Genomic DNA, 25880 nt, shown 5'->3' with positions numbered 1-25880 from the left:
TATCATTGCTTCAAGCAAGAATGTCATTCTCCAGTCTTAATACCTCTCTGGGCTGGTCAGATACTTATTTTTCAAAAATCCAGCTGGGGTCATTGTCCCTAATCCTTTCCACCCACCAGTCTCAAAGCAGATCTATGTATTTCTTGCTACATCGTGCAAAAGAAGAGACAGGGGCTTGACTGTCATACAAGTCTGAGTTCACATCTTGACCTGCCACTATATGTATATAGTCACTGAGGTTTAGAGATTGATATACATATTTATGTGTTCTTTTTCATTTCTGAAATGACAATGATAATTCCTACTTTTTAGGCTGTTGTATATATTATATGAAATAATTAAAGTACACAACTTGCAAAATGAAGATGAATAATATATTCTAGCTATTATTATTAGACACTGGTGGCAGAAACAGCTAACAGGCTGTTCTTGCATCTGGGTGTGGACATATGGCATGGAGAAAATGGAATGCGAGTGCTGTGTGTCAGTCCAGGGGCAAGGATTTTAGAAGAGGGTGTCCCTTCTCCCCTCTCTTTTCCTTTCCATTGGCTAGAAGCAGAAGACAAAGGGACCATAGGAGATGGTGGGACCACAAGATAGATGGAGCTTGGGGTCCTTAAATCACCACCTGGAAGAAAGCTGTCTGTCGCCCAGTAACACCTGCATTGGACTATATAAGGAAGAAACAAGCTTATTTTGTGTTGGGTCCCTGAAATTCTGGGGTTTATTTATTATAGCAGCTTGTGTTAATTACCTTAGTGAATTTAGAAATGGGCACTTTGAAGTGAGGGTCAATGTAAGAAAAACCTAAAATATGTTGCATTGACTCAGTAGTTGGATGGTGGGTGGCACAGACACTGATAGTGAAGGCTGGGAAGATGGAGACCAATGGAAGTGATGGCAAAGCATTTGGTAAATCTGTTGTTACTGATAATTTCAAAGGCAGGCCAAGTGCCTTACAAGCCTTTTTCTCCAAGTGAGAGATAGGTTATCACTTACTGCGTTTAACAAAGTATCACAAGACAGAGATATGCTGCTCAGGCAAGAACTGGTTTGGATGACAGCAGAAATGAAAGGGACCAGATAGAGTCCAGAAATTTGAGGCTTCACAGGACTGGAAGGGAAAACTACTTATTGGCTCAAACCAGTAGAAGATGCGACTGAAAAAAGGCTTGAACAAGAGGTGCATTTAAAAATCTCAATGTACTAGATGCCATGCTAGCTTCTATAGAGGTTATAAAATAACTAGGGACTGTTCTCTGCCCTCAAAGAGTGTGCAATTTACAAAAAAGGATAAAACATGTACAAATGACTGTAGTGGACACAGTTAATGATTGAAATATTTGTTGCTATGAATAATGGAGGAATTACAACCCTCTGGCGGGAGCCCAGAGAAGGGATTCTCAAGGGCGTGAGGAAGCTTGGGCCTTGTTTACCCATCAAGCCCTCAGAATCATGAATGAATGAACCTCAGTCATCTTTCAAATTCATCTTTACCTTTTCGAAATATTAGAGTTCAAGTTTGGTCTGCGGAGTAGCAGCTGATACGTGGCGCACTGGAGGATCCTTCCAGCCGGCCCATGACTTCCCTATTGACATTTTTCCCTGACTTCACAAGTAGTTCAGGCTGAGACCTGCTCAGGTTGCCTCCTTCGGGCCTCATTTCTGTAAAGGTAGAAGAGGACCCTGCTATCCTCATCCTTCCTCAACTGCCCCGAGGCTATGAGATGGTCCAGACCTTAAAGCACTGTGTGTTTGCTGAGATTGCTTGTTTTTATTGTCTCTTGTTTTTTTAATAATCATCTTTGGGCAAAGAATAAGAACTTACAGCTTCTTAGTGTTGCCTGGCATGGGCCTAGTACATTTTTATCTTGTTTTTATTGCCTCTTTGGCTGCACAGAGCACTTATCTAAATATAGAAAGGTACACCACTATGGACAGGACTGGAATAAGATAACATTTTCTTTCCGATCAATTCCCTTGCATCTTCTAGCGAGCACCAGGTACTGTTCTTTTGTCAGAGTGGCAAGAGTGGGCAGCAAAAAAGAAATGATATTGAATTGTGGAGCTTTCCAAAGTAGAAGTCAATAACTGCAAGGCCTTCCGAGGTAGTGGGGCCAAGGTAGTTAGTGCTCTGGGCTGGCTCTCCTGTGACCTTGGGCGAACCACACAATGACGGTCAGCAGCACACACCTGTCCTTTGCAGGAAGGACGGTGTAGTGGAAGGGGCGCAGGCTTCAGCAGACCCAGATTGGATCTCCTGCCCAGCCCCTTATTTACAGGTGACCTTGGATTAATTACTTAAACTCATCTATAAAATGGGTGGTACTAATAAAACCTATCTCTTAGGGCTCTTATAGGGGTTAAATGAGGTGAATATATGTAAACTATTCAACACATTTTCAAGAAATGGTAGCTATTACTTTTTGTAGGCTGGTATTTTATAGCATTAATGTTTCAAATGTGACCATATTTTCAATTTTGTTTCTGGGGAAATTAAATAAATTTATTCTTGATAATAACAAAAAGCAGCTCTTACCTACCATATGAATCAGATACAAGTCTCTAACTACCTTCATTCATTCTGGGGAGAGGGTTTCATTGCTGGAGGCAGCGCTGTGTAGTGGTTAGAGCGGGGGCTCTGGCACAAGTGTTTGGGGCTCAAATCCTGGGGTGTGACCTTGAGCAAGTTGCTTAACTTCTCTGGGACACAGTCCTTTATCTGCAATTCCAAAATGAGACTTTTTATGAGCTTTAACCGACTTTGTATAAATCTTCCTAATTTTGTGCAGAAATATTGTGATTGAGTCTAGGGGACTCCCCAAGACCCTGAGGGGGTTCTGTAATATATGTTACATGTGCCATGTTATCTTTATTAAATCTGAATTCTGAATTTCAAAACTCATCTGGCTCTAAGGATTTTGGGTAAGTGACCCTTGACACACCCTCATAAGGCTGTTTTGAGCTACATTAACTTCATGTAAGCCTCTGGGAATCTTATTGGCTATTATTGTCATCCTTGGAACAATTCTTTGAGGCAGCAATTATTATGCCATTTTATAGATGAGGACAATAGGGCATAGAGACGTTAAGCAGCCAGATAGCTCATATGTGGTAGACCTAGAATCCAAACAAGACATTTCTGACACCAAATCCCATGCATCCTATTGAAACATTTATTCCCAGGGCCCTGTACTTGCCCTGGCAGAATTAATCCCAATTAAGTTTCCACTCAGAGAAGTTAGGAAACACCATCAGCTGGGGCTGCCCTTTCCAAACGTCTCCGCAGGGAGACCAGCTCTGATGTGGGCTCCCCACCCTCTTCTCATGGCCATGCAGAGGAGGGAAGGGTAGGGGTGCTGGTAAGGCTCCCCACAGGGGGCTGCCAATGACACAGCACGATGAGAGAGCCTGGCCTGTACACTGTCCTGCTGCACGCCTCTGTTCATTTCTCTGATGGCCACCCTTTCTCAGTTTGCTTCCCTCTGGAAGCTGACACTGAGAAAAGGATTTCAGTGCAAGTAGTTGATTTGTGAAACACAGGAAACACCGTTTGCCATTTGGCAGTGAAGAAGGGAAGGGGAAGCAGCCAATAATAGGTATATTATTATTCCTCTTCTATTGCGAGTAACTGAAACTCCACAGGGAAACGTGAGGTCACAGTGTAAAACATATGCCTCAAAATGATCCCACCCAAGGGATGAAGGAGCTGAGTTATTTATACCCCATCCCTGGAGAGTCATTGGTTGAGGGTTACTCCCAGGGATGTCCCTGGCAGACAACCAGAAGCAGCATGGGCTTCTTCATTCTGGAATATGAGGTCTAGGAGATAGGAGTGAAGTACTGACAGGGGCTGGTACACACCCTTTAGCCCAGTTCTGTGTAGTAGCGGGAATAGCCTTATTTGTGAAAAGCCCAGGATGAATGATGTCTCATCCACCGTGGGTTTGATGTCCATTGACAGACTCACCTACCCTCAAAAAATTCCCAGCATACTGCCTGCTGTGGTGCCTGAAATCGGTGCCAGTCTCCAGAGGCCACCAATAAAATGTCAGGTCGTTACCCAAGAGAAGGAACAAATGAGCTATGACCTTTCCTTTCCTAGCCAGACTTGCCTCAAGGGAAAGGAACTTGGATCAAAGATGTTTTAGTGGAAAAAATATCAAGAAATTTCTGATGGGGTGAGTCATCACCAGCGAAGACCCTGGATAATCTGGGGTGCCAGCTGCCAGATTGGAGGTAGACATGGAAAAGGTGACCTCTGAGGAGAGTGGCACCAATGGGGGACCCAAAAGGGTGACTCAGAGAAGGAAGGAGCCCAAAGGGACATTTTCCTACTTCCCAGTTGTATCCAGATCAGAGGGCCCGGAAAGGAAGACTCCCTTCACCGCTGCCGAGACTGTGAGCGCCCGGAAGATAGTGACCACATCTTCTTGTCTTAGTATTCGGAGCTCAGCACAATGACCAGCGACTCGTCTAACTAAACTCATCTTTCTTTTTTTCCCAGAAAGAAATATTTCATTTTAAAATATATTTTCTCCTTGTGCTCTGTATACCTGGGCCTATGAAACCCCTATGAATGCAGGGGAAAGCAGTAGTTTGGAACCGACCCCAATCGAGACTCTCCTGGTCTTCATGTTCACGCAGTTGAACCACCAGGCTTTTCACACACTTTACATTCTCCTTTCAGGTGGTGATCTGCTGGACGCCAAATTCTTAATCTCTTCTTCAGTTTCTGCAGCACTGGAGGCCATGTCTGGCCTTTCCTATGGCCTAGCTTCTTGCTCTTCCAGAGCCTTGATGCGAAAGGCTCTATCCCAGTGAATGCAGTGCTCTGCTCTCGCTTCCACCTGCCAGTTCCTTTCTGACTTTTCTACTAGCAACCCTACATTCATACCAACGAGCTCTCTGTATTTCCACTTCTCCTTCTATAAAAAAAGCAACACCAACACCAACAAGTTACTTATTGGCAGTGAGACTTTGGGCAAATTACTTAACCCTCAGTTTATTCAGCAATAGAAGGTAGAGAATGCCCCTGACTTCCCAAGCTTGTGGAGAGGACTCAGTGAGGTTATTATGAACTGAATTGTGTTCCACGAAAATTCATAATGTTGAAGCTCTAAGCCCCGGTGTGACTGTATTTGGAGTTAGGCCCTATAAGGAGGTAATCAGATTAAAATGAGGTCATAGGGTGAGGCCTTAATTCAATAGGACTAATGTCCTTATAAGAAGAGGAAGAGACACCAGGGATCTTTCTCTCTCTCTCCTTGTGTGCACAGAAGAAAAGGCATGTGAGGACACAGTGAGAAAGTACCATCTGCAAGCCAGGAAGAGAGGCCTCACCAGAAACTAAATTTTCTGGCGGCTTGATCTTGGACTTCTAGCTTCCAGAACTGTGAGAAAATTAATTTCTGTTGTTTAAGCCCCCCAGGCTGTAGATTTTGTTATGGAAGCCCTAGCAAACTAATACAGAAGTAACTCACATAAAGGGCTTTGCTGTGGCACCTGACACAAGGTGGAGAGTCATTAAGTGTAGCTATTGCTATTACTATTGCTTCTACTAAAATACCCACCTTTCTAGGAGAGAAAGAGAATTCTAGAAATCCTGTACCAAACAGTTGCAAATCCATGTTAAGCTTCCGATGAGAAATTGAGAACGTCAGAAAGAAAGCAAACCACACTCCCTGAAATCTTCCAATCCTATTTCTGTATATAAGTCATAATGATTTGGGTCAAATAATATGACTGCATCTTTCCTCTGAGGAACTTAATGTGCTTTTGCCAACTACTTATCCATCAGGCAAATGTCTGCATCCTGAGGCTGAGCTAAGAGAATGTCTTAGATGCCCAGGCGCCTGAGACCAGGACAGTGCACAGGGGGGCACTAATAAAATATGATAATCGCATTTGTTCCACTGTCTCTGTAGTTTATGTTGTGCAGTCTGGAAGCAGGCCAGACTGGTCCATTTTAGGAATTGTGGGGTTGAGCTTACAGTACAAGACATATTTTCCTTCAAGTTGGCCTTGACTAATGGCTGTTCCATCTCTTAGAAGCATAGCTAACTCTGACTCATGGACACATCAGGGAGAGGGACCTCCCAAAACTCCATTCTCTCACCAAAACTCTGAGGTTCTGGTTTCATAATGCTGTTTACATTCCTCAGGACGCCTCCACCAGGCCCCTCCAAGTAGACTTCTGGGCTTCGGACCTCCTATGGACAGATCGGGGAGGGGACAGAAGAGGCCTCTTAAGCAACTGTAATTCTTTTCGTCTTTATTTTTAATCCAAATGAATGCATTAGAGATGGTACTAAAATCTATGTGGGAAAAAAGAACCATCTGAGATCATTGGTCAGAGTTCTAAGTGGTGTGGAAAGAGAAAAAAAAAAATGTGCTGAGTCCTGATAAATGGGAAGGGGGTTACATTGGCTAAATTGAAACCAGTTGAAGAGGTTCTTTTGTCTGTTTTTTCCCCCCCTCAAATTTCTCTTTAAATCAGTGTTGTCCAGCTGTCCCCAGAGACTAAAAAAGACACAGATCAAATTTCTATTGTTCTTTCTTGTTACTGCCTCTCCACTGACCCTGGCTTCACCCAGAAGGGTGTTGTAGCCTATAGGATCCCTTGCCATTTATTCCTCTGTCACAGATGGATGAAGTGCTCGAATATGAATCATTAAACCTACTTCTTTTTGTATCTCCCAGATGCTAAGTATTTGTTCTCTGATTCAACGTTGATTCAATGTATTCATTAAATCCAAACATTTACTCAACACTCACCATGTGCCAGGCCCTCTTGAAGGCACTGGGTATGCTAAGGCAAATGAGACACAGATCCTGCCTTCAAAGAGCTCCAGTTTAGTGGGAGAGCCAAGAAATAATTACTAACACATTGTGGCAGAGGAGGACGGAGTATGGAAAAAGGCTTTGAAGAGAGTACCAAGGGATATGGAACTCACCTTCCAGGAGGGAAGAAGAAGAGAAGCCCCTTAGTGGGAGGGCAAATGTAATGGGGAAAAAGAAGCAGCCAGCTGATTGCTTTTGAAAGAATCAATCTTTTTAATATACGGCCAAAGGCAGCTAGGGATGTTGATGTAGATTGCAGACAGCTTTAGCTTGGGCACCAAGAAGCAGCCTCGGAAGGTGAAAGCCTGAGTGGAAGATACTTTCTCATATTGAGCAGCACTATGTAATCATTTGGCTCAGAATGGATGGAAGGAAAAGAGGGAGGGAGGGAGGGAGGGAGGGAGGAAGGGAATCACCTTACATACTTGAGAAAATATCATATATGAATCCATCTGCATCCATTCCATAATCCCAACCCCTCTTCCCAGGAGGAGTTGAGAGACTGGTGCACTAGAGTTTCTCTTTAGCTCTCATAAGATACAACTAATAAATACCAAATTAATTGATTCCCTTATTTCTCAGAAGACTAAGGAATGGACTGACCCTGTACCAAACCTATGAACGTTGTTGATTTAGGAAAAGCAATGATAAGATGATGTCTTTTACTACATAGGGTGATATTAAGATGGACAAAATTAAGTATATATTATTATCTGGTTTGAACAATATAGTTAATTAGCATGTAGCTTTATGTTGGTGGCCAAAATCTGCTATAAACAAGTCAGAATGCTATTCAGATTGTGTCATTCTAAAAAAAAAAGGTATCCAGAAAGGTGCCCTAGCATATACCTACACAACTGTCTATTTACTAAGTTAAAGCTCAATTTAAGGATTGCTGTAAGGATTTCACATGAATTGAGGCCAGTGGTAAAACTTGTACGATGGCCATTGGGGAGGAAGAAGGGGCAGTGGGAGCAGGAAGTCTTCCTGAGAGCACCCACACCCCTCCAGAGCTACATTCCCCTATTTTTTCTACTTTCTTCCCATTAACTCATAGGGCTTAACTAATGGGATTTGGTTTTGACTTTGTCTGCTTAACATTTTTTTACATATCTATAGACCCAGATAGTGGTGGTAAAGAAGTTGACTCAAACTTTCTCAGGCCAGACAGTAGATGACTGAAATCATGTCTTATTCATCTCTGCACCCTGAGTATCCAGAGTAGGTGCTCAATACGTTCATTGTATACATTAATGGACCTCCTTGCTCCACCTAGTTTTACCATTAGAAAACCAGGTTCTTCAACAAATATTTATTATACGTACTCCTTGCCAGGTGCTGTATCCGGCACTAGGTTTATAAGAGTGAGCCAAAGAGACATGACCCTGTCTTCCAGGAGCTTGTTGCCCTTAAAGAGAAACAGCAATTAAATCTGGAATTACAAGAAATTATGATAACCTCACAGTATGGGAAGTGGGGTGTTGATGGGGTCAGTAACGTGGGACCACGTCTTTTGGGGAGGTGGATCAAGCAATGTTTCCTGGTATAAGTGACTCAGAGCAAGTTAGAGTTCTCAGCTCTCCTAGGATTTATAACCTATTTAGAGAAAGAAAACTGTCATACATACAAAAGTAAGAAACAGAATGATGTAAGATACTCTAAACTCAGTGTTAGATGATGGATTAGAGATGGTAGAAATGGCAAGATCAGAGGGCAGAAGTAGACATGGATGTTTTCAGGAGGAAGGGGCTCTTGACTGTCCTTGAAAGATGGGTAGAGCAGTAGAATGGAATAAGGGGAGAAAAGGCTGAGGTGAGAATTGCACACAATTGGACAGGTGAGGCCTAGATGAAAGAGAGAGGCTGAATTAGGCGAGACCTGGAAAGTCAGGAAAAAATAGAAGTACAGTAAGCACAGTCATATTGTAGTTATTATTTTTCATAATGTGATAAAAGCTACTATCTGTCAAGTTCCAATCTGGGTTAGGTTCTAGGCAGGAAATGTTTAACAATAGGCCTACAATCCATCCTCCCTCTTTACCCGGGGGAAGCCCATGGGAAAGACAGAAGGAAGGTAACTCAGTCAAATCTTCATGTAAGCATGCTAATGATAGACATCCAACTAAGCATACTAATGATATTTGCTAGTTGCAGGATCCTTATCTATGAAATGCTTTTATAAGGAGATACCTGATCTGCCTGGGTTGCTCATTTGTTACAAATCTAGAACCTATGGATACGTTGAGCATGGTTTCTGGGAAAAAGTAAAGTAAATTAGTTAACTATCTGAATATAAATATGAAGGTACTTACCAATGACTCTTTTCCGTGCAGGTGATGTGGCCATATATATGGCTTAAAGGTTTTCTATGTTCATCTGGGCAAGAGAATATCTTGATGTGGCATAAAAGGGCCTGGGGGGCTGCATTAGTCTCAGACCACTCATTGCTTTACCTGAACCTTGCAATGACCTGTTTCACTGATGTTATTAGTAAAGCTTGACACTGGGTAAGATCCATTCTTATGAGTATGCTTTAACAATCTGATCCTCTGTGTTTTCTTAGGTACATTACATATATTGGCTCACATCAACCCTCTAAGGTAGATGCTCAGAGAAATTAGTGAATGTGTCCAATATCACACAGTGAGGAAGCAGCAGGCTTAAAATTTAATCACAGATCTGACTCCCCAGACCATATTCCTCCCACTGCTCTACATCTTTCCCCTTTTTAAACCTGAGTAAAACAGAACAGGTCACGGGGTAGGGGTTGGTGGGGGGGCGGGGCAGTCAGGCCCTAGGGCAGTGGTCCCGAACCTTTTTGACACCGGGGACCGGTTTCATGGAAGACAATTTTTCCACGGACCGGGGTGGGTGGGGAGGGTGATTCAGGCGGTAATGCCAGCGATGGGGGAGTGGCAGATGAAGCTTCGCTCACTGCCCTGCCACTGACCTCCTGCTGTGCAGCCCGGTTCCTACCAGGCTGTGGCCCAGTACCGGTCCGTGGCCCAGGGGTTGGGGCCCCCTGCCCTGGAGGACCATCAGGAAGCCCCACAAGCCCTTTGAGAGCCACTTCCCCAAAGTACAGTTTTAATGAGAAAAGTCTTTCTGGTATAAAACCTGATTCATTTGAGACCCAAAAGGTAGTGTTTGTGTCACATTTTCCATGGAAGTTCATTTTCACCAGAGGCAAAACACTTACATCTCCACTGGGACTCTGCAACTCATGGAGAGTTTGTGTGCTATCAGGGGAATAATACCACATTCCTTGAATGCTGAGAGAATAGCCCAAAGACTCTGCCCTTGATCAGATTAGATGATATGAGTTGGAGTTTCTCATTCCATTTTTAGCCTTAAAGCAAGCTGGGCCTTGTGGGAAGACTCGCTAATCCCTGATGTGTTGGATCAGCCATATTTCACACGGGCTGCAGTTTTATGAGGACATTTGTGTCATTCATTCACAGCTCTGAGTTTTGTGGGTTTTTCTTTAAACACAGTGCTTTGCCAAACATTAGGATCAGCTTCCCTTCAGGGAATTCAAGTTTCCCTTTTGAAAAAACTAGTGTGTGAACAATGGGAAAGGAGGTAGACCATATCATGGAATCCATTTCTTTTTTTCTGGAGAAGTAAGTGGTTTAATTCTAGTTGCCTCAGATCAAGGAGTCTTATTCTTAGGGGACAGCTGCCTAGTGCAGCACCTTGGTTCCTGTTAAAAGCACCACAGGACATTCATAACTGGGATGTGACAGATTGCCCCATGCCTGGATCTCTTGCTCAGGGCTGCCAGCATCATTAATGGACAGATGGAGCCATCCTCCCTTCCTTGGCTGTGTCTGTTTAATCAACTTTGGAAGTAGCTATAATACCACCAGCTAATAAAAGTGCTTAATAAATACCTAAATTGCAATACCCCCAGAAAGATGTTCACCTTGGTAGAAAAATCTGACAAAAGAGTGTCAGAATCTTTATTTCAAATCAGAGCAGACCCATGCAGACCTTGTATGTATATGTAGCAGTATGTTGAGGGGCACTTTAACTTGGGTTTTCCTAAGAAAAGCAGAAAGCTTAGTTGAGGATTACTGAAACCTATAGAGCTGAGCTGAGAGAAGACAGTGGTCTGATGTAGACCTTAGGTTTGTCTTCTGGATTCCACTGACCCTCTGCTTAGGCTACACTGTTAGTATCCTGCTCTGATCTCCACTGGGTTATTGCTTTCTTGCTTCTAGACCCTTACTGTTTTCAGAGAGTTCTCAGTCTTTGTTTATACTTTTATGCAATGTTCCCTTTAAATACAACCTTTCTCAGTTACAAAGGAGAATGTGATTCTTTCCAGTGTGTGGCAAAATACTGGCTATTTACTTTGTTTACTACCAGCTTATTTGCTGATGGTCCTATGCCTTTCCAAGCCCAGCACTAGCTATTCTTTTTATCCTGCTCTTTATGTTCTTTATTTTGCCTGCCATGTAATGGAAGAAAATTACAATAAATACATTTTTTAAGGGAAGAACAAACTCCAGCTGAATACGAATTTCCTGCAATGTGTTGTAGGGCTGTCTTTGTAATACCATAGTCCATTGGAATCATCTTGGCTGCAAATAAACAAATACTTAACTAATAGTAACTTAAACAAGGAGGAATCTATTTTATGAGGGTGATTAATATAGTAACAAGGTAGTAAAGATTCCATATTGACTTATCTGTCATTCTTTAGTCTCTCCCATATGGATGTAGGTTAGCCATCTAGCATTAAGCATTATGTCTTCACAAAAATATCCAAAGGAAGACAGGGAGAGAGTGCACACCATTAGAGTTTTATCTCTCTTTTTTAAATAGGGAGGAAATTTTTTTCCAAAATTTTACCGCCTGGCAGATTCCTCCTTAGTATCAAGGGTCAGGATAGGGTCACATGCCTATGTTCTACCTATGATGAAGCTGGGAAAGTAACTGGCCTCTCTAGTGGAAGTGGACTTCTGTGTGTAAGGAAGAAGGAGGGGAAAAGCTGCTAGGTAGTCAGCCACTGTTACGGACTGAATTCATATGTTGAAAACCTATACCCCAGTGTGAGGATATCAGAAGATGGGGTGGGGCCTTTGGGAGGTAATTAGGATTAGATGAGGTCACAAGGATGGAGCCCTCACAAATGGGATTAGTGCCCTTATGAGACTCAAGAGAGAGCTTGCTTCCTCTCTTTCTGCCATGTGAGGATACAAGGAAAAGTCTGAAACCAGAAGAGGACCCGACCATGCTGGTGCCCTGACCTCAGTCTTTCAGCCTCCAGAACTGTGGGAAATGCATTTCTGTAAGCCATCCAGTCTATGGTATTCTGTTATAGCAACCTCAACAGACTAAGACGACCACAACCATCAAATACCTTTAAAGTGCAACAGCCCAGGGATGGATTATATTTAATAATTTCATACCTGCTGTCACATGGGCCACACATACAGTTAATATGGAGTCATAAAAGAAGAGACCTCACAAGTTCAATATAAACTCATCCTCTCTCCTCTAGAAACAGATAGTTGTCTATCTCAATTTTTAAAAATTGTGGTAAAATGGGTATAATATAAAATTTACCATTTTAACCATTTTAAGCATGCACTTCAGTGTCATTAAGTACATTCATTGTTGTGCAATCATCTTCTATCTCTAGAAAGACTTCATTTTCCCATACTGAAACTCTGTACCCATTAAAGAATAAACTCCCCGCTTTCCCCTGCCCCCAGGCAACCATCATTCTACTTTTTGTCTTTTTTAAATTTGGCTACTCTAGGTACCTCATATAAGTACAATTATGTATTTGTTCTTCAAGCTTATTTTCAAAATATCTGGTAACCTCTCTTGAAATACCCTTCCTGCTTCTCCTCCTTCTCTCCTCTTCGCAAAACCCTTTCCATCCTCCAAGGCTCAATACCAAGATTTTCCAGTTGCTTCAGCCCGTGGGGATCTCTCCCTATCCTGGACTCAGAGTGCTCAACTCCCTTACTCCCTTGGCCCTTGTATATACTGTCTCAGGCCATGTCTTGCGTTATTATTCTATATTACCCATCATTTTGTGAGTAATTGGCTTCTCTCTCCAACTAGATTGTGACCTCCTAAAGGGCAGAGACTGAATGTACCTTGCTTTTCTTTTTATCCTCCACAACCTAAGCCTTCTATGCAATAGACACCCAGTAAGTACTTGTTAAATCCCCTGCTCCTCTTTAGGGAAGCTGCATAAACTAGCTGTATAATCAACAAGCTCTCGCTTAAGCCTGATCACACTCTCTCTGGTTGAAACTTAAGTCCATTTTTTCTTACTTGATCTTCCCTGAAATGGACAGCAAATGTCCAGTGTCCTCATTGAACCTCTATCTATACTTGAGAAAGGTTAATGCATCTGTGTTAGCTTCTGCTTTTCCAGGCTAGGTCAAGATAATAAGGCAGAACCACTATACTTACACAACAGTTTTTCCTAAGAAACCCATAACATTTCCCTCACTTTAAGATCAGTTCTTTTTAGTAGTTAAAAGTCAACAAAGTTTTCACAATCTGGGAAGGAATTCCTCTGTTGTAAGTCATAGTTGGGAATTCCAGAGCCTCTGGCAAGCCTTTATTTTTTACAAAAACTCCTTTATTGATCTGGTGTGATATGTACTGATACCCTGAGGATAGCACACACACACACACACACACACATGCACACCTGACCCCCTTTACGCAGCCTTGATCACAGCAGTGCACATTATTGGATCATTTCTATTGATAAAATCAGAACTGGAGTTTACCAGAAAGTAATCTAAAAAACTCAAGGATTATAATTTTGTGTACCAAAATCTTAGATGTACAAGGGCTGGACGTGGCTTTGTCTCTGAGTATTGCTGATTAAGTGACTAGTAGAAGATTTTAGCAACTAGGATTTTCTAAGAATGAAATATTGCTCCTGTGTAATTGATACTAACAAATTTAACTGAAGTAATTCTAAGAAATGGTAATTATAGATGTATTTCCAACTCAATTTTTCTTCCCCAGCCTATAATGAAAGACACAGAGCTCAGGCCACTGGGGAAAGTGAGAAGCAGCTGGGGTTGTGTGCTTTTGGTGAAGACACCCAGGTTCCCATCTCAGAGGACGTGTCTGCAGAGTCATGTGGAGGTGCAGATGTGAGGAAGATTAATCTGCTTGCTTAAAATATCCTGAAGTATCAAGAAAAACAATTTGAATCTCAGAATGTTTGCAAGCTAGTTGAAGGTTAATTAATATCTGGTTTGTTGAAGTGGCTTGTTGAGGGGTTTCATAGAAACCATAGAAATAACAATAATGGTTGGGTGAACAGAGGGTCGCCCTAGGGCACCTGAAGGGAACCTCTATGGGATTATTTCATGAGGTTTCTCTTTGGTTTGATTGTGTTTTTAAAGGTCTGAGAAAAATTAAGAAATTTTAGGCCTGCTTCAGATTGGTTTATAAAACACTCACATAGCGGTGTAATAATGCTTAATGAAGAAATTTTATATCTTACGCACAACAGTTTTGACAGCAGTCATAAACATGAAAGTTGGGAGGAATGGTAAGTAAGCACTCTGGCAGCACTGAGGTCATTCCCCAATCAGAAGAAAGAGCTGCCTGTGACACATGGCATTTAGAAATGAAGTATTTGATCCTTGAGTTTTGGGTAGTCACAAAGGAAGGCTCGCAGGGACAAAAAAAAATCTTCTCTAGGAAAAAAGAGCAGAAGGGATATTTAGAGTAGGTTAAAAGTATGAATATTAAGAAAGATAACATTTTCTCTTTGAAAAGAGTAAGTAGATAGTTATGGTCTTTTTATTCCATTTTGAAGTTTGAGAACTAATGCAGCCTCCTGGGGAACTGCAGACAGGCCAGGCACTTTCATAATATTCATACATTTATTCACTTATGTATTCGTCCAGTCATCATTCATTAATCATCTGTCCAAAATCGTTTATTGGGGACTTACTATATTTCAGGCATTGAGGCTATGATGATGAATAAGAAGTTTTCATGTGGAAAAATTCCAGCCTGCTGGAGGGAGGCATATACAAATAAATGGTTAAGGGTAAACATGGTAGTGTTGTACTAGACTTAACAACAGGTAGCTATGGGCACACAGGACAAAGATCCCCTCACTTATCTGGGATTGCTGGGAAAGAGTTCACAGAAAATGATATTTGAAGTGGGTTTGGTAGAATGAATGAGAGTTCAGGGTAAGAGAATCAGGGTAAGAGAAATAAAATCCCACTGAGAGAAGGGTATGCAGAGGACAGGGGACAGCATTAGAGCAATATGGTAGAGGACCAGGTACAGAGCACGCAGGAGCGGTGATAAGGGAGAGCTGAAACTGAGACCTTAGTGCATGAGGAGGCCATTCGTCCTCCAACTCAGGGGCCAGAAGGCAGAAGTGCAGCCCATGGGCCCTCCTGCCATTTTACACACACACACACACACACGCACACACATGCACACACACACAGGAACCTCTCCATCAGTTAACCCCCTCTTGAGAGCAGAGTTGACTCTGTCTGCTGTATCCCCCAGAGCCCAGAATTCTAGGAACAACACTGTAGAGTACTTTGGTAGAGGACCCAACATTAGTTTTGAAGCGTGAGAATGACATACACACATTATCTCCAGCCTGTAAGTTCACTGAGGCAGGACTAGGTCTGACTCGTGCCCTGCTTGGCCTCCTGTGAAGACCTGGCATGTATAAGGTCCTCCTTAAATATTTGCTGCATGAATAAATGAACTAGATGAATGAGGCAGAGTGGAGAATGGACTAGCATGGGAGGAGACTACTTAGGAGACGGTTATAAGAATCCAGGTGAGGAATCATGGTGGCGCTGGAGAGAAAGGGCCAGAATTTAGACCAGCACTCCCCAGTAGAACTTTCTGCAATGATGGACATGTTTTATTCTGCACTGTCCTTTACACTAGCCACTAGCCACATACAGCATTGAATACTTGAAAGGAGGACTGAGGAACTGAACTTTTAATGTAAATTTAAATAGCTATATGTGGCTATTGACTACCATATTGGACAGCACAATTCTAGGGTTTTTGTGACAGAATCAAAAGAACTTTTAATACATTGGATTTATTCATAAATTCAATCAACAAATATTCATTGACTGTTTACTAGGTTCTGGAGGAGAAAATGGGGGCCAATCTGCGGCAGTTGTGTGTGCCATGCCAAGGTGTTTAGACTTTGTAATAAAGAGTGGGAGGCTGGACAAGCTATTTTAGCAGGATTGGTCAATGAAATCTCGCTGAGAGGTGATAAGCTGAGAGTTGGATGATGAGAAAACTATGGGGATTAGGAAAGAAAAAACCCAAAACCCAAAACAAGAACTAGAACAATCATTGATGAAAGAAAGCAATAAAATTCAGCATGAAGACACTTAAAGCAAGAAGGTACCTACACCATCTGCAAGTCTAACTCACTCATTTTCTGTCTCCAGAAAGGAAATCGAAGCCCAGAGAGGTAACTAGACTTGCCTGTGGCCACACAGCTAATTAATTACATAGTTGGGAACAGACTTAATCTCCTAACTTCCAACTTCGCACCCTACTGGGTAAGTCTGAATCTCATTTTCCTTGCTAGTAAAAAGGTTATTGTGAAAAATGAAAAATGTAACATAGGCAAGGTGTTAGAAATGGTAGCTATATTTATTATTGGATTTGTTTTAATGTTACAGTGTTCCTCTCAAGTAATTATGTTATTAATAATAACTGTAGTATTATTTTAGTAATACAAAAGCATAATGCAAAAAATTTAGTAATTTAATAATGCAAAAAGCATGAGAAAGGCAATGAACATTCAACTCATGATTTGTTTTAGTTATACTTGTTTGGGGTGAATCTCAGCTTTGGGCCTGTGCAATCAATGTCAGGCACCACCTGCCATTTGCCTAGAGGCAGCTGCTGGAATTACAAATGCTGTCAGGGAAGAAATAACCAGCCTCTCCACTGCTGGCCCTTGCAAGCCCACCTTGTTAAGTGGTGGCAAGTATCACAGTTCTAAGGTTTTTTTCTCTCTTCTTCTGAAGAGAGAGAAAAATGAGGCTGTGGTTTTCCCAACAGACAGAGCTGTCATCAAGCTCTTTATGGAAAGCTGCTGTAGACAGGGGTTGAAAAGATGATGAAGGCTTTAACACAGTGTGAAAGTTGAAATGATGAAAAGGGTGCACTAAAAGCATGTGACCCAAGAAAGGATTTTCTGCCTTCAGGGTTAAGCCTTCATTTGGTTACTTGCCTTTTTATATCATACTCCCTCCCACCACACCTCTGCCCTTTGAGCTTCTATTTTTATAAATATTCAGATAGGACAAACAATATGATGAATAAGGTCATAGCTTTGCCAGAGTGATGGTGTTGAAATATCCATGTTGACTCTCCTTGACTTCTCTGTGTCACTTGACTTTCTGACTTTCTGCCACACCTTTGGCATTCAGCCCAGAAGCTTGGACCCCAAGCCCATGCTCTATTGGTTCTGTTGTGTTGCATCTGAGTTTGATGACTATGGAGCCATCTGTGAAATTATCAGTAATCAATAATTTCATATACCTATTGCATGACCGCCAGAGTAACACTGACAATGAGGCATTGAACAACTGCAGGTAGCATGTGAAAGACTGACCTGAGAGCCACATCTGAGGCCCACTGCCCACTGCCTCATCACTCCAACCCTCCCTGGCCAGGGCCAGGACCCTCTCCCCAGACTGTAGCCCCGTCACCTCCCATCATTCCCAAGTATCAGTAGCCATCAGGATAATACCTCTGCACTTTCCAGCCCTCTGGTGCTCCCAATGCATCCTATAGTGGACACAGTGACATACGTGGAGCCACAGAGGCAGAAGGTCCAAGTCACTGGCCTGAATCCAAGCAGGTGTGGATTCCATACCTCTCTCTACCACTTAGTTCAGCTTGGGCCAATTATTTCATTTCCCCAAGTCTCCATTTCCTCAAATGTGAAGCTGGAATAATGTCTACCTCATAGGATACTAAAGAATTTTAAAATTTTATTATTGTATATGAAAATGTTTTGAAATTAGAAAGTACTACTTGAATGAGTGCAAGGCACTTTCATTGGTCTACGCTACATGGTATTTTTGTGGAAAAAATAAAACCTAATGAATATTAAATTATATTCACATCTAGCCAATATTTTATAAGTATAAATGGAGTATAACCTTTAAAAATTATGTCACTATTTTGTACACTTGTAACTTATATAATATTGTACATCAACTGTACTTCAACTAAAAAAATTATATTCACATCACTTCATTCATTCATCCATCCATTCATTCATTCACACATCCATTCATTCATTCACAAAGTTTTATTAGACAACCAGTCTGGGCCAGGCACTCTGTCAAGTGCTAGGTAGTTATATGATTGTGAACAGCCCAGATTCCTCATGGAGTTTACAGTTTATTTAGGGGAGGGGGACATTGTAAGCCACTAGTCATGCAAATATATCTATAATTACACAGCATGCTAGGTGCTATGAAGGGAAACGTGCATGTGGATAACAGTAGAGGGGCATAAATATGAGACTTGGTTGAGTTGACTTATGCAAAGCAAGGGCCTTCTAGGGAGCAGGAAGTGCATAAGGGAAGACCTCAAGACAGCAGAGCACTTGGCAAATTCAAGGATCCAACAGGCCCTTGTGGCTAGAACACAAGAAAGGAGAGGGATTGTGTTACCAAAATCAGGCAGGCAGAGCAAGAGTCACAGACGACTCCTGGGATTCTCTTATGAGAGAGCTGAGAAGTGTGAGACTAGTGGAAGAAATGTAAGTAGAAGTTGTAAGACTGAGAGAATGTTCTTACTAGAGAAATGTAGTGATGTGGTCCATTTAATTTGAGATAGGATAAATTCTATCTCTATTTGAGATAGGATAAAGATTCTAATCTCTCGGGTGGTGAGAATTTTTACAGCAGTGTTCAGGATCTAGACACAGACATAGAAATTAATTTTTACATTATTAGTTGTAACTTTCCACTTCACACTGCTCTTTATAAACATTTCTACATGTTTGAAGTCCATAAACTTGTTATTTTTATTAGCTGTGTAGTATTCCATCATGGTATTTTTGGCGCTTCTATACACTTGTCTGCTTTTTCGTTCTTTATAGTTTTTTCCCTTAAAAATAGTGCTGCTGGGAATATTTTTGTTTTCCCATGAGTTATTTTCTTGGGTTACATTCCCCTCATGGGTCATTTCTCTGCATGTCAGATGGCCACTCTGATGCTCACAGTCTTTTGTGTCAGGCTTCACTTGCCCTGCCTGGGTGGGAACAAATTCCCAGGGTACCAGATGCTTCAGGGAGTTGGTGGGGGAGGGGCAGGGGCAGGCAGGAGGAGGATTTTCCTCATTAGATGTACAGAGAATGCAGGTTGTCGTGTTAATACGCTAATCCTCTAAGATGTTGCCTCTATTGGGGTTTTTTATGCACTCAGAACCTCCATGGCCCTTAGCCTGACAGGTAACTCGTTCTCCTCCCTCACTTTGCAGTTTCCCCCAAGGGCTTTTTAAGTTCTGGTGAGTGTTGTATGTGGAACAGAAAGGTGCAAAGGTAGTGGCAATGAATTAACTTGTTGTTAGCAGGAAGTGATTGTGAGACGAGGCATAAAATCTCTGTGACTGTAATTAACTGAAAGTTATAATTGCATCATCTAAGGCAAATTGTTCCCTGAGTGTCAACATGTTTACTTATTCCTTTATTTAATATTTCATTCTAACTTTCTAAATGTGGTTGAGAAATTAGTCAGGGACCAGCTTACCAGGTCAAGCAGGTATCTGGGAAATTCATCCAATTAATATATTTTCCTTGCCTGGTTGTATCTCACCTGCTCATCTGATCTAGTGTATCTTTTCAGCATTTTTAATTAATTTTAATTTTTTTTATTGAAGTATAGTTGATTTACAATATTGTGTTAGTTTTAGGGGTACACCACAGTGGTTCAGTATTTTTGCAGATTTTATTCCATTATAGGTTATTACAAGATAATGGGCACCCCTGTGCCTTGTTGCTTATCTATCTTATATGCAGTAGTTTGTATTTTTTAATCCCATACCCTTAATTTGTCCTTCCCCCACCTCCCTCTCCCCTTTTGGTAACCACCACAAGTTTGTTTTATATATCCATGAGTCTGTTTCTGTTCTGTATATAAATTCATTTGTATTATTTTTTAGATTCCACATATAAATGATATCATATCATATTTGTCTTTCACTGTCTGACTTATTTCACTAAGTAATATTCTCTAGGTCCATCCATGTTGCTGCAAATGACATTATTTCATTCTTTTTATGGTTGAGTAATAGTCTAGTGTGTGTATGTGTGTGTGTATACCATGTCTTCTTAATTTGGTCAAAAAGTTAATGGAACAAAACAGAGTAACTGAACTCATTTGATTTGGGACAAGAGTATAGCTTAAGTTCAGTTCTCTGGGGAAAAAACCCCTCAATTCCCTGTGTCAAATATAAAATCATATAATAATTTAGTCTAAAGTTGTTGAAAACTGGGGAATACGTTCCAAAAGTTTTCTCTACTTTATCAAAGCAAAAGAAGACAAAAATGGAACATAATAACCAATTATCCTCTTTCTCAAAAAGAATATGTAAGAGGGGAGACAGGACCCTGATGGAATCTCAGCCATTTTGGTCAGGACCACCATCACTTACTGTCAGTGATGTCCGTAGTTAATAATAATGGCAAGGATATTAACCTGCAGCACCTATGGAGTTTTATGCTTGACACTGTATCCTTATCTCACCACTGTGAGGTGGGTTTTGTCAAGATCACAAAGCAGTGAGTGATGCACTCCGATTCACTGCTCCTCACCTCTTCTCTACCCTGAGGACACAATGGCTGGAGGCCATGTAGGGTAGCAGGACAAGACCATGCTGAGAGCATGGAGAATTGCTGGTCATGTTAGCCTCTAATCTGTTAGGTGAGTTTAGGTAAGTCACATAAACTCCCTGAGGTTTTGCTTCCTATAAAGCAGAAGGGACTCCTGTTTTTTCTAACTCCCATTGTGAAGGCTTGCTAGATAATAGCTGTGAAAGTTTTTGGACAGTCAACCATAAATTCATAACAATAGGACATTATTTTGTATTGTGATCACTATGATGATGTGGCAAGATTCTCATATGAGACGTGGTAGCTGCTCTGGGGTAAAGATTCGCAGAGGAGTCAAATTCGCATGTCACATCCAGTGAGGCTGAGGTTCAAAATGAATCATTTGATATGCTGACATGCCAGGGAATCAGATAATTCACAGCCAGGAAGCAGCAGGAATCATGAACATTGTGGATCTGACTTGATTGATGTGGTGACACATGTATTCAAAGCATCACCAGGCTCCCTAAACAGATCTCCTTCTAGGGAAGCTGATGTCTGTGGGAGGCTCCCTCCAGAGACTGCAGGCCAGGAATTGATCATAACAGATCATGAGGTAAATTTTTACAAGACTCAGGGGTTCTTCAGAGTGATCTGGCTGACATTATCCTGACTCAGGCTTCACCGTGCCTTGAAAAATTACCACATCTCAGGTCGTGGGTTTCTAGATGATGGAATACTTCCATAGCTGATCCAGGCAGCAGGACATGAAGGCAAGGCAGAAATGTCATCCGTACTTCATCTAATCCCAGTAGACTGGTGGGTCTCAAACTCCAGGGAGACTAAAATCTCTTAGAAAACTTGTTCAAAGACAGATTTCTGGGCTCCATTCCCAGGGATAGAGAGATCCCATTGGTATAGTTTGGGGCCCAGAACTGTGCATTCAAACGAACTCTTAAGTAACAATGCAGGTAATGTAAAATTAACATTTTCAGGGAAAAAATGTAGATGAGAAGGGCCCTGAATGAGAGTTACTATGATAAAAATTAAAAATCTAATATTTATTGAGCACTTACTATGAACCAGACACTCTTCTATACATAAATTACTATAATACCTAATATGCCATATGTAAATTAACTCCTTCCATCCTCACCATGATCCCATGAGATACACAATAATATTTCATCCATTTTTTAAATGGAGTAATGGAGGCACAGATTGCTTAAGAAGATCCTAGCACCTGTGAGATCATGTCTTGGTTTCATAGTAAAATGTAAAAATGTTAATATCTCAGAAGAACTTTCTAGGAAAGGGATAGATTGTTCAAATCCCACACAGAGGGAGAGTCATTACTCCTATAGCTCTAGCAATATAGCCTGATTCTAATATTAAAATTCATGCCAGCCTGGTAACTCACAGTAGGGATGGAGCTTGGGGGAAACTGCCCACCATAGAATCTGTTTCACAGGATCCAAACATTGAGATTGGGGACCATGAAACCCCAATAGTTACAGCTTTGTTCATAGGGCCCCGGCCTCTAATGCAGAAGTTGCTCTTCTCCCAACCAACTTTCTCTTTGATGGAGTCCTGTTGAAATGCTGCAGGCCTCATACTTGCCTACCAGGTTTACAGAAGGAGGAGTTTTTAAGCCTCTACGAATTAAAGTATAACGCTAACCATCTATGGCAAGTTAGCTCATTTAATTAGAGCCTATTAAGAATAAGGGTAAACTCACTGAACCCTACATTTACTCTCTGTTACGAAAGGATTCTTTGGAATTTTTCTCTTTTCCTTGGTTAAGAAGAGCAAAGAGGCAGGAGACTTGGAAGACCCTCGTAACTGGGCGTAGTTACTGAGACAAACAGGCCAGCCAAGAGAGGAGGTAGTACTTGAATGTTTATTTTAAAATGCTCTTTCCTGGTTTAATTATCCATGTACCATGATTTAAATAACCTTGAAGTTGGCTGATCATTGCTTAAAATTTCGGAGCTCCAGAGTTCCAGGCTTACATTTCTAAGTGCCTGACTGCTAAAATGTTCCATTTGATTGCTCTGCCAGAATCCCTTCCTCCAAACATATCCCAGACTGAATCCATCATGTTCTCCACCAAGTCTGTCTTCTCCAGATGAAACTGCTTCTGTTCCTGATGACACTGTGCTCCCAGAGCAGGCTCAGAACCACAGCCATCTTTGAATGCACCCTCCCTAGATAGCCATCTGTGAGAGAAATTCACAAGTTCTCTCTGTTCTGCTGTTATTCTTCCAACACTCTCATCACTGTCAGTACCACAGTGCAGATCCCTTTTCACCTCGTGGTATCTGGACCACACTCTGGAAGCTAATGTTGTCTTCCTTTGTTCATCCTGTGGCTTCTTCCTACAGTGGCTCTGGGAAATTGAAACCATATCATTCTTGAGCTCAAAATTTCTCCATGATTTTTATTGCCTAGGAAAAGGTTCTGCAACCAATTCCATTGTGTGTGTTTGGGGCGGGTGCAGGGGGCAAAGTGCAGGGCAGGGTGGGCGTTCTACCCACACCACCAAGCAATTCTTGGACACCAGCTGGGTATCCTACAATTCAGCTCAATTTTGACTCACTATCTACCCAGATGGCATCAGATTCCACAAGTTAAGGGCTCAGTCCCACAAGATGTCCCTCTACTTCAGATGTCAATTGCAAGTCAAGGTTGTCACCTATATTTCTGACCAGCTGGCTATAAATCAGAGATTTCCTCAACCCTTTCCTTGGGTCTGATTAATTTTCTAGAACAGTACACAGGACACAGGAAACCAGTTTATGCACTAGATCAAAAGTTCATCACAGGGACTTCCCTGGTGGTACAGTTGTTAAGAATCCGCCTGCCAATGCAGGGGACACGGGTTCGAGCCCTGGTCCGGGAAGATCCCACATGCCGCAGAGCAACTAAGCCCGTGAGCCACAACTACTGAGCCTGCACTCTAGAGCCTGCAAGCCACAACTACTGAAGCCCGCACGCCTAGAGCCCATGCTCCACAACAAGAGAAGCCACCGCAGTGAGAAGCCTGTGCACCGCAGCAAAGAATAGCCCCTGCTCAACGCAACCAGAGAAAGCCAGCAAGCAGCAAGAAAGACCCAACGCAGCCAAAAATAAATAAATAAATAAATTTATGTTAAAAAAACCCAAACAGTACATGGTGGGAAAATGAAGCACAAGTATTGTTTTTAATCCACATGTTGATCTGTTAGGTGACTGTGATGGTTAATTTTATGCGTCAACTTGACTGGACTAACAGATGCCCAGATAACTGGTAAACTATTATTTCTTGGTGTGTCTGTGAGGGTGTTTCTGGAAGAGATTAGCATTTGAATCAGTAGGCTGACTAAGGAAGAAATAAAGAAGATTGCCCATACCACTTTGGGTGAGCATCATCCAGTCTAGTGAGGGCCTAAATAGATAAAAAAGGTGAAGGATGGGCAAATTTGCTGTCTTTGCTTGAGTTGGTACACCATCTTCTCCTGCCCTCAGCCATCAGTGCTCCTGGACTTCAGATTCAGACCAGGACTTACACCATCAGCTGCCCTGTCCTCAGATCTTCAGAGTTGGATTGAATTATACCACTGGCTTCCCTTCTCCAACTTGAAGATGGCAGGTAGTGGGACTTGTCCTCCATAATTGTGTGAGCTAATTCCTATAATAAATTTCCTCTTAAATATATATATATATATCAATACATATGTATCCTATTGGTTCGATGTCTCTGAAGAAATCTGACCTGGATCAAGACCCTGGTGTCCCCATTATGCTCACCCATAGTATAATGTTGTCTTCTACCATCTGCTGGTAGCACTTCTCATCACCTCCCCTCTGAGACCCCATAACCAAGCCACCATCACCTCTATCTTTTTTTAAACAGTTTTATTGAGGTGTAATTACCTACTATAAAAGTCACCTATTGTAAGTGTATTATAATTCAATGATTTTTAGTAGTCATTTAGTAATAGAATTGTGTAACCATCATCACAGTTTTAGAACATCTCCATCACCCCAAAACATTTCTTTGTGCCTATTTGCAGTCAATTCTGCTCCCACTTTCAATCCCTGGCCACCACTGCTCTGTTTTCTATATCTATAGATTTGCCAAGCACTGCTCTGTTTTCTGTATCTATAGATTTGCCTTTTCTGGACACTTCATATAAATGGAATCATACCATATGTAGTGTTTTGTGTGTGGCTTCTTTCATTTAGCATAATGTTTTTGAGGTTCATCTATGTTGTAGCATGCACTGGTAGTTTGCTCCTTTTCACTGCTGAATAGTATTCCATTGCGTGGACACACCACATTTGTTTATCTTTTCATTAGTTAGTCAACATTTGGATTGTTTCAAGTTTTTTGGCTATTGTGAGTAAGTCTGCTCTGAACTTTAAGTCTTTCTGTGGACGTATGTTTGTATTTCTTTTATGTAGATATCTAGATGTGGAATTGCTGGGTTGTAAAAATATATTTAACTTTATAAGAAGCCACCAAACTGTTTTCCAAAGTGGGTCTATCGTTTTTCATTCCCACAGGTATAAGGGTTCTAATTTCTCCACATCCTCACCAATACTTGTTGTTGTCTATCTTTTTGATTATAGCCATTCTAGTGGGGGGTGTAGTAATACCTCATTTTGGTTTTAAACGGCATCTCTTAATGATTTACTTATGTCCAGCATCTTTTCATGTGCTTATTAGCTCTTCTTATATGTTCTTTGGTGAAATGTCTATTCAAATATTTTGACTATTTAAAAATTGAATTGCTTGTCTTATTATTGAGTTATATGAGTTGTTTATATAATCTGGATACAAGTTCTTTATCAGACATATGATTTACAAACCATTTCTCCCAGTTTGTGCCTTCCCCCTTTCATTTTTCTAATGGTGCCTTTTAGAAGAGCAAAAGTTTTAATTTTTTTTTTTTAATCAGTCATCAGTTTTATACACAACAGTGTATACATGTCAATCCCAATCGCCCAATTCAGCACACCACCATCCCCACCCCACCGTGGTTTTCCCGCCTTGGTGTCCATACGTTTGTTCTCTACATCTGTCTCAACTTCTGCCCTGCAAACCGGTTCATCTGTACGATTTTTCTAGGTTCCACATACATGCGTTAATATACGATATTTGTTTTTCTCTTTCTGACTTACTTCACTCTGTATGACAGTCTCCAGATCCATCC

General features: G+C 41.5%; 1 long non-coding RNA gene across 1 annotated transcript in view; it reads left to right on the top strand.

Annotated features, from left to right (window-relative positions):
- The first annotated feature begins 16273 nt into the window (after positions 1–16273).
- Positions 16274–25880, top strand: part of LOC133087918 (uncharacterized) — a 45543-nt gene continuing 35936 nt past the window's right edge. Inside the window, exon 1 of the long non-coding RNA XR_009700470.1 lies at positions 16274–16405. This is a non-coding gene — a long non-coding RNA (uncharacterized LOC133087918). The remainder of the gene's footprint in view (positions 16406–25880) is intronic.

The sequence above is a fragment of the Eubalaena glacialis genome, chromosome 3 (assembly GCF_028564815.1).
Source record: "Eubalaena glacialis isolate mEubGla1 chromosome 3, mEubGla1.1.hap2.+ XY, whole genome shotgun sequence".
In the NCBI taxonomy this organism is placed as follows: domain Eukaryota; kingdom Metazoa; phylum Chordata; class Mammalia; order Artiodactyla; family Balaenidae; genus Eubalaena; species Eubalaena glacialis.
The sequence above is the reverse complement of the archived record's forward strand: the minus strand, read 5'-3'. Positions and strand labels throughout refer to the sequence as shown.